At 40.5% G+C, this 21,312-nt stretch overlaps 1 protein-coding gene across 6 annotated transcripts in view; it reads right to left on the bottom strand.

Annotated features, from left to right (window-relative positions):
* PCBP3 (poly(rC) binding protein 3) overlaps positions 1-20,948 on the bottom strand; it is a 223,878-nt gene extending 202,930 nt beyond the window's left edge. For all 6 annotated transcript variants that reach the window (XM_070466907.1, XM_070466901.1, XM_070466912.1 and 3 more), the window contains exon 1: positions 20,770-20,948. The gene's annotated coding sequence lies outside the window, so the exon portion shown is untranslated. The remainder of the gene's footprint in view (positions 1-20,769) is intronic.
* Positions 20,949-21,312: the final 364 nt, after the last annotated feature.

The following is a 21,312-nucleotide window of genomic DNA, read 5'->3' as shown; positions in this document are numbered from 1 at the left end:
TTTTCCATTTCTTCTACATTATGTATTTTATTAGCATATAGTTTTTCAAAGTAATCCCTTATAATTCTTTGTTATTTCTGTGATATCAGTTGTAACCTCTTTTTTGCTTCTGGTTTTATTTCAACCTTCTCTTTTTATTCTTGATGAGTCCAGTTAAAAGTTTACCAATTTTCTTTATCTTGTCAAAGAACCAGCTCTTAATTTCACTGATTTTTTCTATTGTTTTTTAAGCCTCTATTATATTTATTTCTGCTCTGATTTTTAATGATTGCTTTCCTTCTACTTTGTATTTTGTTAGTTTTTTCTAGTTCCTGTAGGTGTAAGTTAGTTTGCTTATTTGAGAATTTCATGTTTCCTGAGGTAGACCTCTACTGCTATATACTTCCCTGATGCATCCCATAGATCTTGGATCATTATGTTTTCATTTTCACTTGTCTCCATGTATTTCCCAACTTCTTCCTTGACTTTATAAGTGATTCATTATTTAGTAGCATATTGTTTAACCTCCACATGTTTATGTTTTTTTGCAGCTTTTCGCCTTGTAGTTGATTTCTACTCTCATAGTTTTCTGATGGAAAAACATGCTTGATATGATTTCAGCTTTCTTAAGCTTAATGAAACTTGTATTATGGCCTAGAATGTAATCTATCCTGGAGAATGTTCCATGCGCACTTGAAAAAATATGCATTCTGCTAGGTGGATTGTTCTATGCATATATATTTATTAATTCCATTTAATCTAATGTCATTTAAGGCCAGTGTTTCTTCAGTAATTTTCTGTCTGGACAATCTATCCATTAACGCAAGTGGGGTGTTGAAGTTCCCTACTATTATTGTGTTACTGCCAATTTCTCTCTTTATGTCTCTCAATATATGCTTTATGTGTTTAGGTGCTCCTCTTTTGGGTGCATATATATTTATAATTGTTATACCTTCTCCTTGGATTGATCCCTTGGTTATTACATAATATCCTTCTTCGTCTCTTGTTACAGACTTTGTTTTAAAGTCCAATTTTTGTCTGATATAAATATTGCTACCCCTTGGCGGGAGGGGGGATTGGGATGGGGAATACATGTAAATCCATGGCTGATTCATGTCAATGTATGGCAAAAACCATTACAATATTGTAAAGTAATTAGCCTCCAACTAATACAAATAAATGGAAAAAATAAATAAATAAATATTGCTACCCCAGCTTCCTTCTCATTTCCATTTCCATGGAATAGCTTTTACTATCCCCTCATTTTCAGTCTGTGTCCGTCTTTAGATCTGAAATGAATCTCTCATAAGCAGCCTATGGGTGGGTCTTGTTTCTATATCCATTCAACCACCCTAACTCTTCTGATTAGAACATTTAGATTACTTACACACAAAGTAATTATTAATAGGTATGTACTTATTGCCATTTTGTTAGTTGTTCTGAGGTTGTTTTTCTAGTTCCTTTTCCTTTCTTCTTTTGCTCCCTGTCCTTGTGACTTGGTGAGTATCTTCAGCGTTACCTTTGGATTCCTTTCTCTTTATGGATTATAAATTTATTAAAGATAAAAATATGTAATAGATAATTATAGATTATTATTTATTATAGATTGTTGTTTGTGGTAACTAGGAAGTTTATATTTGCTTATACATATATGACTATTTTAAGTGATTTATCTCTTAAGTTTAAACATATTTTAACAACCGTGTATTTTTATTCCTCTCCCTCTAAGATTGCTGGATTTGATATCATATTTTACATCTTTTTGTTTTGTGTATCCCCTAAGTATTAATATTTATTTCACATATAGACTATTTTACTACTTTTGTCTTTTAATCTTCCTACCAGTTTTGTACATGGTTGATTTACTACCTTTAGCGTACTTTTGCTGTTGCCAATGAGATTTTTCCTTTTGTAATTTTCATGTTTCTAGTTGTGGACTTTTCTTTTTCACTTAAAGAAGTCCTTGTAACATTTCTTATTAAGCTGGTTTGAACTTGTTAAGATGGTGATGAGCTCTGAGATTTTGCTTGTCTGTAACTTTTTTTTTTAATCTCTCCATGAAAATGAATGAAAGCCTTGTTAGGTAAAGTACTCTTAGTTGTAGGCCACTCCCTTCTGGCCTTAATTTTCTGCTGAAAAGTCAGCTGACAGACATACGGACATTCCCTTGTACTTAACTTATCATTGTTCCCTTGTTTCTTTTAATATTCTCTCTTTATCTTTAATTTCTGCCAATTACATTGTATCTTGGTGTTATCCTTGCTTGGCTGATCCTGCTTGGGACTCCCTTTGTTTCCTGGACCTGGATGCCTGATGTCTGGTTTTTTTTTTCCCCAAGTCAAGGAACTTTTAAGCTATTTTGTCTCTAAGTACATTCTCTGCCTCTTTCTCTCTTCTCCTGGGACTCCTAAAACGTGAATGTTACTATGTTTGATGCTGTCCCAGAAGTCTCTTAAACTGCCCTCACTTCTTTTTATTCTTTTTTCCATTCAGCTTCAGTGATTTTCAATACTGTCTTCCAGGTTGTTCATCTATTCCTTAATGTCATTTAATCAACTGTTGATTCCTTCTAGTGTATTTTTAATTTCTGTATTGTAGTCCTCATCTCTGTTTGGTTGTTCTTTATGTTTTCTAACTCTTTGCTAGAAACTTCTAACTTCTCACTCTGTTCATCCATTCTTCTCCCAAGTTCTTTGATTATCTTTATGATCATTATTTGAACTCTTTATTGGGTAGACTGCCTATCTCCACTTCACTTAGTTCTCCTTCTAGGGCTTTATCTTGCTCCTTCATTTGTAATATGTTCCTGTGTCTCCTCATTCTGCCTAATTCACTGTTTTTACATTTCCCAGCCTTGGAGATTTTGCCTTTTTAAGGAGACGTCTTATGTGTCACAGAAGAAGACTCACTTTTGGTCACCAAAGCTATATGAACTGTTTGCCCCCTACATGCATTATATGGGTCCTTTTGTTGTGGTGGATTGACTATTATGAGTGGTCTAGTAGGCATGGTGACCCCCACAGTGGTTGGTTTCCAGGCCCTGCCTAATACAGAGGCTGCCAGTCACTGGTTGGTGGGCCAGGTCACAAGGTAGCTGGCTGCAGATATCTGGGGGTTTCCAGGGCTAGTGCTGGCTCACTGGTGGACAGGGCCAGGTTCTGGTGTGTGTCTTACGAGGCAGGTGTTCCTAGATTTAGTGCCCATCTGCTGATGGGTAAGGTAAGAATCCAGAAGTTCCCGGGGTTGGTGCCTGACCACTGGTGAGTGAACCTAGGTCCTGGGGCTAGTACTGGCCTATTGACAGATAGTTCTGGGTCCTAGGATTTAGCTGCATGACCCAGGGGTCCCAGGGCAGTTGTGGACCACTAGCTGGTGGAGTCAGTTCCTGTGCTGCTGGTTGCAGAGTACACAGTATCCTGAAGTTTGTGTAAGCCCTCTAGTGCCTAGGGCCAGATCCTAGGGCAGGTGGCTGAGGGCCTAAAGTGTCTCAGAGGTGGGTTCTGACATGGGCAGTGGCCGGGTGGGTCCCAAGGCTGGTGCCAGCCTATTTGTGGGAGGGCTGAACCCTGCCATGGCAGTTGCAGGGCTGTGATACTCCTGATGCCCACTGATGGGTAGGGCTGGGGCCCAGGGTTTTCTGGAGGTGGTGCCTGCTGACTGATGGGCAGAGCTGGGTCCCAGGTTCTCTGGTTACAGGGCCAGAGTCTAGTGCCTATGCACTAGTGTGCCAGGCTGGGTCCTGGGTCCTCTGGTGGACATATCCAGGCGTAGACATATCTAAGGGTGACTGTGGGCTCAAGGGGTCTTCAGGCAGTCTGCTGCAATTGGGATGAGGCTATGTCTTCATCCAGCTATTTGCTTGACATGAGGTATCTCCTGGTATCTAGAGGCTGGTAGGTATAGACAGAGCTGGGCCCCAAGGCTAATAAGCTAGAGAAAGGATTCCAAAATGGCACTTGCCAGCACCAGTGTCCACGTGATAGAAGCTCCCAAAAATGGCTATCCCCCTGTCTATGTCTCCAGGATGAGCTCCAGTTGCCTCCTGCCTCTCTGGGAGGCTCTCCAAGATCAGTTGGTGGGCTTGACTCAGGCTTCTCTCAAATTTCTGTTTCTGTCCTGGGTCTCAGATCATAAGAGATTTTGTGTGCACATTTTAAGAGCAGAGTCTCTATTTCCTACAGCCCTCTGGCTCTCCCAAAAGTTACCTCCCTGATCTTCAAAAAGCCAAACGTTCTACAGGCTTATCTTCCTAATATAGGACCCCCAGGATGGAGAGCCCCACATGGCATTTGGACCTCTCATGCCTTGGAGAAAACCTCTGAAATTATTATTATTCTCCCATTTATGGGTCGCCAATCCAGGGGTGTGGGTCTTGATAATAATGCAACACCATCCCTCCTATCCATCTAATTTCTTCTCTATATCTTTAGTAGTAGAAGAAGATCTTTTCCAGTAGATTCCAGTCTTTCACATAAATAGTTGCTCTGTAAGTAGTTGTAATTTTGGTGTGCCCATGAGGATGTGAGCCCAGGGTCTTCCTACTCCACCATCTTGGCTAAGTTTTCAAAACACATTATTTTAAAGTACACATGGTACCATTACACGCCAGTCAGGATGGCTGCTATCCAAAAGTCTACAAGCAATAAATGCTGGAGAGGGTGTGGAGAAAAGGGAACCCTCTTACACTGTTGGTGGGAATGCAAACTAGTACAGCCACTATGGAAAACAGTGTGGAGATTTCTTAAAAAACTGGAAATAGAACTGCCATATGACCCAGCAATCCCACTTCTGGGCATACACACCGAGGAAACCAGATCTGAAAGAGACACATGCACCCGAATGTTCATCGCAGCACTGTTTATCATAACCAGGACATGGAAGCAACCTAGATGCCCATCAGCAGACGAATGGATGAGGAAACTGTGGTACATATACACCATGGAATATTACTCAGCCATTAAAAAGAATGCATTTGAATCAGTTCTAATGAGATGGATGAAACTGGAGCCCATTATACAGAGTGAATTAAGCCAGAAAGATAAAGACCATTACAGTATACTAACACATATATATGGAATTTAGAAAGATGGTAACAATAACCCTATATGCAAAACAGAAAAAGAGACTCAGATGTATAGAACAGACTTTTGGACTCTGTGGGAGAAGGTGAGGGTGGGATGTTTCAGGAGAACAGCATCGAAACATGTATATTATCTAGGGTGAAACAGATCACCAGCCCAGGTTGGATGCATGAGACAAGTGCTCGGACCTGGTGCACTGGGAAGAGCCAAAGGGATCGGGTCGAGAGGGAGGTGGGAGGGGGGATCGGGATGGGGAATACATGTAAATCCATGGCTAACTCATGTCAATGTATGACAAAAACCACTACAATATTGTAAAGTAATTAGCCTCCAACTAATAAAAATAAATGAAAAAAAAAAATAAATAAATAAAGTACACATGGAACATTCTCCAGGAGAGACTAAATGTTACACTCAAAAAACAAATGTCGAAAGTCATTTAAAGGAAACAAATGTCATTTAAAGGAAAGAAATCAAAGTCTGTTTTCTGACAGCAAGGGAAAGAAATTCAGACATCAAGAGCACAAATATAAACATTTACAACTTTGTAGTAATTAAACAACACATTCCTAAAGAAACATGGAATCAAAGGAGAAAGCACAGAGAAAATTAGAAAATACTTTGAGATGACTGAAAACGAAATCACAACATACCAAAACATTGATAGGCAGCTAAAGCAGTGATAAGATAAATCTGTAGCTGTGAATACCTATATTATAAAAGAATAAATATCTCAAATCAATAACCTAACCATCCATCCACCTTAAGAAATTAGAAAAGAACAAACTAAATACAAAGTAAGCAGAAGAAAGGAAAAAACAAGCATTAGCACAAAAATAAATGAATCAAGAAATAGAAAACAATAGAGAACAAAAAAACAATGAAACCAGAAGTCGATTCTATGAGAAGATCAAAAAAAACTTTATCCATATCCATATCCACAAGAAAAAGAGAAGGAACAATTAAATTACTAAAATCAAAAATGAAATTAAGAACTTTACAGAAATAAAAAGGATCATCAAGAAATATAATGAACAATTGTTTGCCTAGATAACCTAGGTGTAATGCCTGAATTCCTAGAAAGACAAAAATTACCAAAATTGATTCAACAAGAAATAAAAAATCTGAATAGACCTAAGACAGGTAAAGACTTTGATTTAGTAACTGAAAAACTTCCCACAAGGAAAAGTCCAGGACCAACTGCTGAAGAATTGATGCTTTTGAACTAAGGTGCTGGAGAAGACTCTTGAAGAGTCCCTTGGACAGCAAGGAAATCAAGCCAGTCAATCCTAAAGGAAATCAATCCTGAATATCATTGGAAGGACTGATGCTGAAGCTCCAATACTTTGGCCACCTGATGCAAAGAGTTGAGTCACTGGAAAAGACCCTGATGCTGGGAAAGATTGAGGGCAGGAGAAGGGGATAACAGAGGATGAGATGATTAGATGGCATCACTGACTCAATGGACATGAGTTTGAGCAAACTCCAGGAGGAAGATAGTGAAGGACAGGGAAGCCTGGCATGCTGCAGTCCATGGGATCGAAATGAGTTGGACATGAGTTAGCAACTGAACAATAACAAACTGAGTTCACTAGTGAATTCTGCCAAACATTTAAAGAATTAACATCAATCCTTCACAGACTCTTTCAAAAAATACAAAAGGACACTTCCCAATTCATTATATGAGACCAATATAATCCCGATATCAAAACCAAAGATATCACCAAGTAAAAGAAAACTATGGACCAATATCCCTAATGAATACATATACAGAAATCCTCAATAAAACACTAACAATCTAAATTTAGCAATATATAACAGGATTATGCACCATGACTAACTGGAGTTTATCTAAGGAATGCAGGGTTCGTTCAATGTATGAACATCAGTCAATGTAATGTGAGACATTAAGAGGGACAAAAACCACATGATCATCTCAATAGATTAGAAGAAGCATCTGACAATAATAATCTTTTATGATTTAAAAAAAAAACAAAATAAAACTAGATGGAAACTTCTTCAACCTAATAAAGGGCACTTACAAAAATCTGAAGCTAACAATATAATTAATGGTGAAAGGCTGAAAGCTCTCCCCCTAAGATCAGGAAGAAGACAAGGGTGTCCACTTCTGCCAAGACAATTCAACATTATACTAGGAGTTATAACTAGGGAAATCACACAAGAAATAAAATTATAGGGACTTTCCTGGTGGTCCAGTAGCTAAGCTCCCAGTGCAGGGGGCCCGGTTCGAACCCTGGTCAGGGAACAAGATCCCACATGCCACAACCAAGTGTTGATATGCCACAACCAAAGATCACACATGCTGCAACAAAGATGGAAATTCCCAGATACCTATGACTAAGACCTAGCGCAGCCAAATAAACAAAATACAGGGCATCCAGATTAGAAAGGAAGGCATAAAATTAACTATATACACATAGAAAACTTTCAGAATCCATTAAAAAAAAACTATTACAGCTAATAAATTCCATGCTCGTGGATTACAAGACTTACTACAGTCAAAATAGCAGTTCTCCCAGATTGATATACATATTCAATGCAATCCCTACCAAAATTCCAGCTGTCTTTTACACAAAAATTGACAAGCTAACCCTAAAAATCATATGGGAATGCAAGGGATCAGGAATAGCCAAAACAATCTTAAATAAGAACAACAAAGTTGGAGGACTCACACTTCCCAACTTCAAAACTTACCACAAAGTTCCAGTAATCGTGACTGTGTGGTTTTGGCATAAAGATAGATATACAGATGGATGGACTCAGACTAAGAGTCCAGAAATAAACCCGTGTTCTATGGTCAACTGATTTTCAACAAAGCTGTTAAAAGACCATTCACTGAGGAAATAGTCTTTTCAACAAATGGTGCTGAGACAACTGGATAGACAGATACAGACACTCCTCCCTCACACCATATATAAAAATTAACTCAAAATGTATCAAAAGCCTGAATTTTAAAGCTAAAATTCAGAATAAAACACAGGTGTGAATCTTTGTAACCTCGGATTAGGCAATGCTGTCTTAAATATAACACCTAAAGCACAAGCAACAAAAGAAAAAATAGATAAATTAGACTTCATGAAAATGTGCATCAAAGGACACTATCATGAAAGTGAAAAGGCAACTCACAGTTGGAAATATTTACAAATCATATATCTGATAAGGAGTTGGTAAACAATATAGAAAGAATTTTTGTGCTAGTGCTAAGTCACTTCAGTTATTTCCAACTCTGTGCAACCCTATGGACTATAGCCCACCAGGCTCCTCTGTCCATGGGATACTCCAGGCAAGAATATTGGAGTGGGTTGCCATGCCCTCCCCCAGGGATCAAACCCACATCTCTTATGTCTCCTGCATTGGCAGGCAGGTTCTTTACAGCCCAGCAACAAAAAGACAATCCAACTTTAAAATGGCCAAAGGATTTAAACAGGAATTTCTCCAAAGATATACAAATGGCTATGAGCACACAAAAAAGTGGCTCAAAGGCATCAGTTATTAGGGAAATGCTAATCCACAGTTAGACACTACTTCACACCCACTAGGATGGCAATAATCAAAAAATTGAAAATAACAAGTGTTGGTGAAAATGTGGAGAAACTGGAACACTTATGCATGGCTGGTAGGATAAAATGGTACAGCATCTTTGAAAAACAGTCTGGCAGTTACTCAAAAAGTAGAGCTATTATTTGACCCAGCAATTTCACTCCTAAGTATATAGTCAAAAGAAATGAAAACATGTTTTCATACAAAAATTTGTACATAAAAAAAAATTTGCATGACTGTTGACAGTATATTATTCATAATAGACAAAAAATGGAAAAAAGTCAAATGTCTGCCTACTGATGAGTGGATAAGCAAAATGCAATCTATTCATACATACCAGTCAGCCATAAAAAGGAATGAAGTACTGATACATGCTACAGTGGATCATGGAAGGACCTTGACATTATTTTAGTGAATGAAAGCAGCTAGACATCAGAGGTCACATATTTATGACTCCACCCATATGAAAAGTACATATTAAGCAAAACCTTACAGACAGAAAGTAGATTAATGGTTGCCAAGTTCTGGGGGAAGGGAGGAATGGGGAGTGACTGTTAAGAGGTATGAGGTTTTGGGGGTTTTTTTAAGGTGATAAAAATGCTCTGAAATTAGGTATTGATGAAAGTTGTACAACTTTGTAAATATACCAAAAACCACTGAATCTAAACTTTAAAAAGGTGAATTTTACACACGTAAAATATACCCTCCAAAATTTTAAGTAAAGGAATTTTTTAAATAATAAAAGTGAAATCTAAGTACTTTTAGAAAAATCAGAAGTGTCTACTATCTACTGATAAGCAAAAAGTGGAATTTCTAAAGAAAGCTCTTCAGGCAGAAGGGAAATGACCCCAAAATAAACACCAGAAATGTAAAAGCAAAGAAAAGCAAAGAATAATAAGTGAAAAGCAAAGAATCGATAAGTAAAAGAGAAAGTCGTTCAGTTGTGTCCAGCTCTTTTTGATTCCATGGAATTCTCCAGGCCAGACAACTGGAGTGGGTAGCCTTTCCCTTCTCCAGGGGACCTTCCCAACCCAGGGATTGAACCCACGTCTCCCACACTGCAGGCAGATTCTTTACCAATTGAGCCACAAGGGAAGCCCAAGAATACTGGAATGGGTAGCCTATCCCTTCTCCAGCAGATCTTCCCAACCCAGGAATCGAACCAGGGTCTCCTGAATTACAGGCAGATTCTTTACAACTGAGCTATCAGGATGAGTAAATCTAAATGAACATGGACAATATGTTAAATATTAACACTGTTAATGTCACTTCGTTGAGTTTAAAAAGAGCATATAGAATTAAAATACACAGTTACAAGCACACATAAATCTTGAGGGGAGAATGGAGTTTAAGTATTCTAAGAAACTGTGATCTCTGAATGGCCCAAGAGGAAGGTATAACTTTATCTGGGTGAGTTATCTGGATGAGTTAATAAAACATTATCTAATTCACATGGTAACGACAAAAAGAAAATAGAAAATAACCTCCAATACACTAGAGAGAGTGGAAAAGTAGAATGATTTTTCAAAATCATAATACTAGTTTCAAATAACACAAGAGAGAAAAATAAACACAAAAACATGGGACAAGAGTGACATATAATAGGCCTGTAGATTTAAACTCAAATAGATCATAATTACATTCAATGTAAATGAGTTGAATGCTCCCATTAGAGGACAAAGATAATCAGATTGGATGAAAAAAATCTAACTGTATAACCTTTGCAAGAGACATATCTAAGGTATAAAAACATAGTAAGGCTGAAAGTAAAATGACAAAAAGCAAAGATTTCATACAAATATGAGCCTAAAGAAATCTGATATAGCCATAATAGTGTCAGACACACTACAACAAAAAGGCAAAGATACATTACTAGAGATAAAGAGAACCACTCATAATAATTAAAGTCTGAATTCATCAGAAAGACATAACAATTTTAAATTTGCATTCTCCTAATAATATGGTTTCAAAGTATATAAATAAAAGTTGACAGAACTGCAAGGAGAAATAAGACAAATCCATAATCACAATGAAATTGTGTAATTATCTTAGTAACAGATATAACAACCAGACAAAAAGGCAGTCAGAAAACAGAAGACATGAGTAATATGCTTATCGAGTTAGCTGAATAGAATATATAGAACACTGAACCTAACTCTTTTCAAGCACACAGGAACATTTGAGAAAACATATAGACCATATTCTACACATCAGGAAATTTCAAAAGATTAAAATAAAGAGCATGGTGGGAGGGGGGATCGGGATGGGGAATACATGTAAATCCATGGCTGATTCATGTCAGTGTATGACAAAAACCACTACAATATTGTAAAGTAATTAGCCTCCAACTAGTAAAAATAAATGAAAAAAATAAAAATAAAATAAATAAAATAAAGAGCATGATCTCTGGGCAATGCAATTGTGATGGAAAAGAATAAAATAAGAAAATATGCAGATGTTTGGAAATTTTAAAATATTCTTCTAAATGACTTACAAATCAAAGAAAAATATCATAATGGAAATTATATTGTACTAGCTCAGGCTGCTATAACAAAATACCATAGATTCGGGGCTTAAACATAGACATTTACTTCTCAGTTCTGGAGGCTGGGAAGTCTGAGATCAAGGTGCTGACATGGTTATGTTCTGGTGAAGGCCCATTACCTCACTTCCAGCTGGCTGCTTTCTTGTTGTGACCTCACATGGCAAGGAAAGAGAGAAAGAGGGCAAGCTCTCTGATCTCTTCCTACAAGGCACTAATCCCATCATAAGGACCTCACACTCATGACCTCATTTAAACCTAATCACCTCCTGAAGGCCCCATCTCCCAGTACCATGAATCTGGGGTTAGAGCTTCAGCAGGGGAATTTGAGCGAGGAACAATTTAGTGCATAGCATTTACTAAACAATGATGAAAATACCCCAAATCAAACTCTGTATGATGCAGCTGAAACATTATTTATAAGGAAACGTGTCACCTTAAATGCACATACTAGTAAAAGAAGAAAGCTGCAAATGATAAAGTAACCATTCATCTCAAATTAGACGGTGAACAGCTATAGGAAAAGAAAAATACGGGTCAAATTCATTCATAGACATGGACTCAAAAATTCCCCCTAAAACATTAGTAATCAGCATCTAATCAATAGATGATAATAATAATAGGCTAGTATGAACAAGTTTTGTTCATATAGTAGTCATCTGTGGGTGGTGGAATTAAAGAATTTTATTCTGCTTTTGATGCTAATCACTATTTCATAAAATTTCTAAATAAGCACTCATTATTTTATGAATCAGGAAGTATTTTTGAATTAATAATTAATACTTTTCTGATCTTTCATCTTTTTGAAGTCAACTAGTTAATGAATGATGAGAAGAAAAGAACAAGAGCTCATTCAGAAGAGCCACTTCATCTTAGTAACCATTTCAACTACAAAACCTTGTTTTCAGTGTCTCTATTTGGTTGAAAACAAAGAAAGGGTGGATAGGAGTAGAAAAGGATTTGCAAAGATAGGGATGTGATAATAGCAATTCAAAGGCTTTTTGCCCAGACATTAAGGGAGCGATCTCATACACAAATGTGTCTATAAATAGAACACTGCACTTTAATGAATAATTTAAAAGCACTTTGCAAACAGGGTTAGGAAAACAGGAACCTAAATGCTCAAAAATCAATAGTTCTGTCCTATTGCCACATGGTGAGTTATGGAAACAGATGCTTGAGTTGTACACTTTTTAAAGAACACTGGAAGCTGTATGGTTAATATCGAAAAGTTTAAAAACCTCTACAAGTTTTGACAAGAAAATTCTGCCTTTACACATCTCTTTCAGAAATAATCAAGGATACACACAATGAGTTTTGTATAGGATACTTACCAAAGCATTATTCATTAAGGTAAATATTATAAACGGCATCAATGCCCAGCTATATGAAAGTGGTTCAATAAATTGGGACACCCATTGGAATATTATGCAGTCATTCAAAATAATAATTTAGAAAAATATGATATGATGCAAAAAATGTTCACTATCTACAAAGAAGAAGGTTGTCCATAAAACATATTATGGAATGAATCCCAACTTGAGGAAATGCATATCATATATTATATAAAAGTAGAAAAAATTGGCTATCCTTGCGTGGTAAGATTACGGATGATGTTGATTTTGTGCTTTATACTTTCTGCCTATTTCAATTCTTTTATAAATAGAAAAAGATTTTAATAATTAAAAAATTGATTATCCCCAATAGATTCAAACAACCCTCATCAGCCTAAACCCACTTCTAGTGAGGTCACTGGGAGGTCAGTACAAATTTGGTGCATTAGGCTTCTACAGTTGTATGACAAACAGTAACAAGGCCATAAGTCTGAACAGGCTTGACTGGGTCCTCTGCTTAGGGTCTCATAAAGCTGCAATCATGATGTTGAAATTATATTCTCATTTGCAGGCTTAACTGGGGAAGAATCTGCTTCCAAGCTCACTCAGGTTGTTGGTGGAAGTTGCTTCTTTGCTGTAAAACTGAGGGTCCCTACTTCCTACTGGCTGTCTCTGGAGGTGGCCCTCAGCTCCTAAAGGCCACCTTGCAGTTCCTGCCACATGGGCTTCTCCAACACAGGTGCTTACTCAAGCGAGCAGAGAGACTCTCTAAATCAGTTTCCGGGCTTCCCTGGTGGCTCAGTGGTAAAGAACCCACCTGCCAATGCAAGAGACGCAGATTCAATCCCTGGGTTGCGTAGATCCCCTGAAGTTAATGGCAACCCACTCCAGTATTCTTGCCTGGGAAATCCCATGAACAGAAGAGCCTGATGGGCTACAGTCCACGGGGTCGCAAAGAGTTGGACATGACTTAGTGATTAAGCAACAACAACAGCAAATTAGTTTCCAGCAAGATAGAATTGTATAATGTAACATAATAACGGAATTTGTGTCCCAACACTTTTGCCTTATTCCATTAGTTAGAAGCACGTCACAGGTCCCACCTCAATGGGGATGCGGGTATTAAACAAGGTATGAATACTAGAAGGTGAGGACATGGTAAGCTCAACTTCATTCACACAGTCTGTCCACTCTACCTAGCTTCCCACTGCAGAGCTCAGACAAAGAAGAGAAGCTTGCACTTGGATAAGACTCTTCTGATCAACCAACCACTCATAGACACAACTGAACCCTGCCCTTTGCACCTCTGGTGTAGGACAGTTCTGTAAAAAGTGATGGGAATGTTCACGACGAGTCAGAGTTCACGCAGAGGATTTCAGCAGATCCTGTGCCAGCCATGAAGGATGATTAAGATTTCGATCAGGGGAAAGGAATGAGAATGGGAGATATTTCTTCTGCAATGAGGAGAGGTAGAGAGGCAGGAACTCCCAAGATGGGTTCTGGAGAAAGTGAGCAGGATGGTTTGTTCACAACAAATCTAACTAGCCCCTTGATAGACAACATACTTGGAAAAACTCCGAACAAGACCTAGAAAGGAACACAGTTTTAATTTTGGCTAATTTGGCAGCACAGACATCAATTAGCTTCCAGAGTGTGGTTAAATATTACTAATATTTACCAGTCTCCAGTTGTCCTAAACTTCCAGAACATGGAAGACTACGCCTTCCTGCTCCATTTGAAACTAGGCATATCCAGAATGACTCCCTCCAGCCAAAAAAATGTGAATAGAATGGACCAGCTTCTAAAGTGATTAACTGCAAGTGTCTCCATGTTCTAAAAGGGTCCACATCTAGAACATTTAGGAAGCAGTTCTGCCAAACTTCCAAGGAACAAACATCTCTCCCCTTCAGAAATTATTGCAGAGATGATGAAGCATCATCTTGATACCAAATCTGATTAAGAGCAATACAAGAAAAGATTATTAGTCAATACTTCTTATGAAATATATACCAAAATCAAAAGTGAAAGATTACATACTTGGATCCAATAGTAATTTTTAAATGTAGTATATCATGACAAAGTAGAGTTGATCCCAAAAAAACAATGATGATTTAAAATTAAAAATATTGATGATGATTTAAAATATTAAAATATTTTACCTCAGAGTTCAAGGAAGAAAAGATGTAAAATTATAAAATAGGTAAAGAAAGCATCTGATAAAATTAAAAATCTATAAAGATTTTTAAAAATATTTAGTAGGTAAGACCATCCTTACCCTAATAAAAGGAATCTGCCAGTACACGACAAACTTCATATTTAACAGTTTGAAAACATTGCCTTTAAAGTGAAAAACAGTATTAGGATAGCCTTACCACAATGTCTATGCAACTTTGTTTAGTGGTCCAAACAAAGGGAATAAGACAAAAAATAAAATAAAAGATTTAAGGACTAGGAAGGAAGAAATGAAATTATAACTATTTACACGGAGAAATTCGAAACAGAGCCACACATTTGTGAGGTCTGGTATGTTTCAGAGATAGTACTGCAGATCACTGGGGAAAGAACAGTACTCAATAAACAGTACTGGCAGAAGGGAAAAAAAATCTAAAATCATATCTCTACCTCCTGCCTCATACAAAAATAAGTTCAAAGTAGAATATAAGGAGGAAATATTTTTTTTTAAATCTTTAAGAGGAGGATATCTTATGACCATGAGGTAACAAACAATTTCTTAAGTAAGACTTAATAACCACAAACAGTAAGAAAAAGATTGATAAATTTGACATTAAAATCAAACATCTGTTCATCAAAATAGCATTTTTAAAAGGATAAAAAATAGGACACAAATAGAATCCAAATATATAAAGAACTTCAAAAAAGCTATAAAAAGGATAACCCAGGCACAAAAACAGATGAGCAATATAAGAATACAATTTATAGACTTGAAAACTCAGGGAGCCAATAAATCGGTAAAAAACCCCTCAGACTCACTAGTAATCAAGGAAACAGAAATTAAAACAGTGAGATGTTTCATATCTACTCAACTGACAACAATTAAACATCTGAATTATAAAGGATCAGCAAGGAAATGAAGAAACAAACCTTTGGGACATTGTTTACAACAGCTCTTGAGGCTGGAACTGGGCCTACCCTGTGATCCCACAATCCCCACAATATCATGCGTAGATAGATGTATACCTGATCCACTCTCCCCTGTGTTCCCAGCACAGGGAACAGCAGACCAGTGGGACATGGCAACTAGCAGGGGTGGAGGCTGAGCAGGCTGCTTAGAGGAAAACTTCAACTGGGACGCAAGCCAGGTAACGCAATGTCAGAAACCAGTCTTGCCAGGAAATGAAACTGGGGATCAGAACCCTGCTAACTTAGGGCAACCTCCTAAATAGCAACTGGATCTGTTTATCTTCTACAGCCAAACTGACCAGGTTACTTCCTCTTTAAATTTCCCCAGCTGAAACTTTCTAGAGTAGAGTCCCAACTCAGTTTCCTGCAGCCACTTTAAAAAATTCTCCATTGAATATAATGGTTTAACACAACACAAATTAATTATCTTATAGTGCAGGAGGTCAGAAGTCAATCTACAGCCATACCACCCTAAACACACCCAATCTCAGCTGATCTCGGAAGTTAAGCAGGGTTGGGCCTGGTTAGTGCTTGGATGGGAGGATGTCAGACACAGGTCTCAATGGGCTAGAATCAAGGTGTCAGCCCAGTTGTGTTCCTATCTGGAAAATGGAGAACCAATTTTCTCACCTTTTCCAGAGCCTGGAGGCTGCCTGTATTCCTTGGTTCATGATCCTTTTCATCTCTAAAACCAGCAGTGAAGGGTAGAGTCTTCCTCACTTCACAGCACTCTGACACTGAACTTTCTGTATCTCTCTCCCATATTTAATGACCCTTATGACAACTTAAGGCCCACTTGGACAATTCAGGATAATTTCTTTGTTTTAAAGTCAACTGATTAACAACCTTCATTCTAACTGCTACCTTAAATCCTCTTTGACACATAACATATTCATGGGTTTTGGAGCTCAGGATGCAAACAGCTTTGGGAGGCCATTATTATGCATACTACACCTCTCCTCAATGTCCCCTCCCCCAACAATACCTCTAGCAGAGTCCCAACCTTTTCACAACATCCCCTATACCTCCAGCCTCAGCACCACCATACTCCCTGTCCTCCAATGACACCAACTTTCTGGTCTTTTGTAATCAGTGTATACCTATCTATGCCCAAATAATTACAACCCAAACTCCAGGGCTCACCCCAGAAGTCAGCTCCTCTCTGAAGCCTTCTTTGATTCCCAGTCTAAATGAATCACACACCAACTCAGCTTTCTGTGTACCCCAATTGCAGCACTGAGTGTGTCCCCTGTAATCATCTGTCTTCACATCCTGAAGTGCTTAGTCCTTCAAAGATAACTCTCTCTCATTTCCCTGTGGGTTCCCAGATTATAGCACAGGGCCTGGCAAACAGCAGCACTCAGAGAGGATTTCTGAAATTTGGAGGAGACAGAAAGAAGCTGCACTGGGTCTGCCTCAAAAACCAGATGTAAAAGAATAACTGGGGTTACATGTACAGCTGACAGGGCCAAAGAACTAGTTCAGATGTTCATAACAAAAAAACACCTCAACAATCCACCACTTTGTTTGATGCACAATTTACTATCATGTGGAAGAATCTCTGTACAAGCGACACCCATTATTTTTTACTGCTAACCTGTTCTAAACAGACAAAATTAGCCTCAAGAAAAATAAAGGATTTATCTAAAATTATATACAAAGATGTACTCAAAACTCTAGACAAGAGAGTAGATACTGCTCCAATACAAAAGGAATGCTTGGCAATTGCCCAACAGCCCCACCACATTCTCAGAGGGCTCCAGCCCCTCTCCAGGAAGACTGGGAAGCACCATGCCAATGAGGCTGAAGGATGTTACAATCAACTCTGTTGCTGTTTAGTCACTAAGTCATGTCTGACTGTTTTGTTAGCCAGTGGATTGTAGCCACCAGGCTCCTCTGTCCATGGGATTTTCTAGGCAAGAATACTGGAGTGGGTTGCCATTTCCTTCTCCAGGGGATCTTCCAGACCAAGGGACTGAACCTGCATCTCCTGCATTGCAGAAGGATTCTTTACCACTGAACCACCAGGGAAACCCCAACTCTGTTTAGGGAAAAGCAAAGTGCCTCTATGCACAAATATATATGTATATTTTAATAAAGAATACATTTTTAAAGAGAATGTTAGTTAAGCAAACAGGGTCTCACTTAATTTCAATGGCTTGTTAGTTGATGTCCATACTGTAGGAGGAAAATTCTCACCTGGGGTGAAGGGGACTAAGCAAAGCAAAGGTGGAATCAGCACAATTATCAACATTTTAGAAAAACAGGTATTAATATGCCTTGAGTTCTTAAAAGGCATACTTTCATTCAGGTCCAATAAGATTCCTTTGTTCAATTCTTCTTTAATAGTGTGAATCCTGAAATTCATTTTAAAAGTCCAAAAGCACATTCACACTGGAAAGGAAATTTGAGACCAAAAAAAAAGAAAAAAAAAAAAAAGAAAAAACCCCAGAAATAAATGGGCATGTATTCAGCACCATGGACAGTGGGGCTGGGGCGCTTTTAAGAGTCTCTGGAGCCAGAGCTGACAACTAACACCAGAGCACTTCCGAGATCTACAGTATTCATTCTAATGTTTAATTTGGGAGTGGTTCCAATACACGAGCAGGTATTTTTCTTTGTTATGGCCTAAAGGACAGACTTTTTTTTTTACCAAAGGGATGCACAACTTTCATCTACCAAAATCTGCTTTGTGACCACTTTCACAATAAAGCCCTGAGATTTCTGTGAACATAGGGAATAACTTTGCCATTGACTCATGACTACAGGTCCAGGAAGTGAAACTGCTGGAACAGAAACAGTGTCCAACCTTGAATGACTAGATTGTTTCAAGGACCTTGTGAGACTTCTGCAAATATAAACACTGCATGCTCTTTTAAACATAGAACAAAATAAATCCATATTGTGAAATTTTCTCACAAATACCTTTAAAATGTAATCACAAAACTGTATTTTCTCCAACTCTGAGTATTAATAAAGATATCTGGAAAGGTGATGTTGTAAAGTCCAACATTGCCACTAACTAACACCACCTGTGGCAATATCAGTCACAAAGCCCTGATTTCTACAAAGGATATCTAATCTTTTCAGCTACAAAACAAAATAAAAACTCCTTTTACCAAACTTTTTTTCAAAACTTTATAATATTGAGTATTAACTAAGAAAATGTATGCTATGCTTAGCTTAGTCACTCAGTCGTATCCGACTCTTTGTGACCCCACGGACTGTAGCCCACCAGGCTCCTCTGTCCATGGGTATTCTCCAGGCAAGAATACTGGAGTGGGTTGCCATGCATAAAGTTATATAAATCCTAACGCACTTGTAATGAATTTGCACTGTGTAAATAACAGCATCTACAAACAACAGAACATTAGTGCTCAAAAGTGACCAATGTCAGTCAGTGACTGCACTTGTATTTGAAGACCCCTTGATATCTGGTGGATCTCCAGGTCTGAACACACCACGCACAACTACTCCAGTTCCTCTGATGTAAGGATCAATGAGATTGTTTTGGATTCTGCCAGCAACCCCTCCAGAGTGTCACTGTTTTGCAAACAGTCTCTGGGCCAAAATGCACATCTCTGAGACATTTTATGATGATATGAGTTGTTCCTGTGCGTGAGAGGGCTGGAAGTCAGTTTTCTTCAATGGGAAAGTACCTTTGCACACTTCCTCTGGTTCCCAATTCTAAAGACAAGTTCAAAGAACAGAAATGGGGCAACAGCTCACCCTTGACAGCAAATCAAATTCTGGAAAGATGAAGGCAACCTGTGCCAGAGGAATGGTGTGAACTGCATGGTCTGTTTATTACCCAGACTAGTCTGTAAACGTCTCTCATCAAGGCCCTGCTGCCCTAGGATTCCTTTTGGTCACTTACACATCAGAAATTCTCATCACCCCAGAGTGCCCTTAGCCCACATGCAGAGCCAAAGAGACCCGGAAGTCCGTGTTGCCTGAAAAGAAGGTGGGGAAAGATAATCAACCCCAAGCACAAGGTTTAAGACCCGGCTTTTGTTAACTTTCAAATTTGTTATGCAAGTACTTCGGAGTACTAAGTAAAAAAGTAGAAGCGGAGAAATACACATACACACTCAGTAAACAATAGTTCCAGAGTGAAACATATATGGGAACATTAAACACTTTTGGACCCACCCCCAAATAAAAGAACAGACAGCAACCAGAAGAGGGGGGCCGCACCGCCGCAGGTGCCCTGCTCCAGGCTCTGACGCGGGTCACGGAGGGAGGCAGACGCGAGTCGAGGAGGCAGATGCTGGGCGTGTGAGCGAAGGGGACACAAAGGGCACCCGCGGATCCCCTCTCTCGGCCCCGGCGCCGCCCCGAGCTCCCCGCGCCTCTTCCCTCCCCTGGGCCCGCCGCCCCGAGCCCAGCGCCAACCATGCGCTTTCCCTCACATCTTTCCTGGGTCAGACGCGACGAAACTTACACCGTTTTGAAATGTGAGCCTCCTGAAGTCCGGAGCAGACCTGCGGCAGACACCCGCTGACAGGCCAGCCTGAACCCCGCGATCCTCATTTACAACTTCTGATCGCGGAGGGCGGCCCAGGCGGGGTCCGCGCTTCGCCGAAGCCGCTCTGTCACTTCACTCAGAAACCCTCCCCGCGCCCAGTTTCCGTCCGGATCTGCAATCCCGTGAGCTCGCAGCGCGGCCCAGGCGCCAACTTGAGGAGGGGGCGCCGCCGGGTCCTCGGGACCGCCCCGCCCCGCCTCCGGCCCGGCCCCGCCCCGCCCGGCCGCGACCCCGGGGCAGCCCAACTTGGTCCCGGCCCCACCGGGGTCCGCCGCGCTCTCCGTGGAGCTCTGTCTGGCAGACCTGCGTCCCCCGCCCGGCCCGGACCCCGAACCCGGTTACGGGCTCCCGACCCCTGGTTCGACCTCGATCTCGGCTCGACCTCGACCCCAGTTAGGGGTCCGGGTCCCCGATTGGACTCACGATCCCCCGCGCCGATCCCAGCCAGGACTCCGATCCCCGACCTCCGATTCTTATTCCCGATCCCTGGTCCCGATCCCGGCTCGACCCTGGCCGGGACCCCTACCCTCGACCCCCGACCCCGGCCCCGGACTCCAGCTGATTCCCCACCCCGGATCCCCGGCCCTGCCCGCTATCACTCACCTGTCCCGCGGCAGAGGGCGTGCCCGCGGGCCTGCCCACGGGAGGGCGGCCGGGGCGGGGCTAGGGGTGAGGACTGAAGATCCCGGTGGTGCCTGAGCCTGAGGCGACCAAGCCTGAAGCGACTGAGGCGACTGAGGCGGCAGTAGCTGCTCCTGGCGCTTCTGGAGAGGCACTGCGCGAGGCGTGGGCCCGCCCCCTCTGAGCCGCTGACCAATCCCGTACCGCGCGCCGCCGCTGGCCCCGCCCCGTCGAGGAGCAGGTCCTCGCGAAAGCGGGCCCCGCGGGCCAATCGAACAGTGGAACGGCGACGAGTACAGCCAATCGGAGCTCAGGAAGCTCCGCAGAAAGAAACCAATTAGCTTGGCCAGGGCAGGGCGGGGCCATGGGAGGATCACCGTGGGGGCGGGGCCAGATCCGGGCGGAGCCCAATGCGGGGAGGGAGACGTCAATGGCAAGGGGCGGGGCCTAGATCTGGCAGGACCACCCACCGGGGTGGTGACGAGGGAGAGGCGAGGAGGCGGGTCCACAGATTGGGTGGGGTGG

Source organism: Odocoileus virginianus, chromosome 4, assembly GCF_023699985.2.
Source record: "Odocoileus virginianus isolate 20LAN1187 ecotype Illinois chromosome 4, Ovbor_1.2, whole genome shotgun sequence".
NCBI classification, from domain to species: Eukaryota; Metazoa; Chordata; class Mammalia; order Artiodactyla; family Cervidae; genus Odocoileus; species Odocoileus virginianus.
Note: the sequence above shows the minus strand (reverse complement) of the source record. Positions and strands in the feature narration are given on the sequence as shown.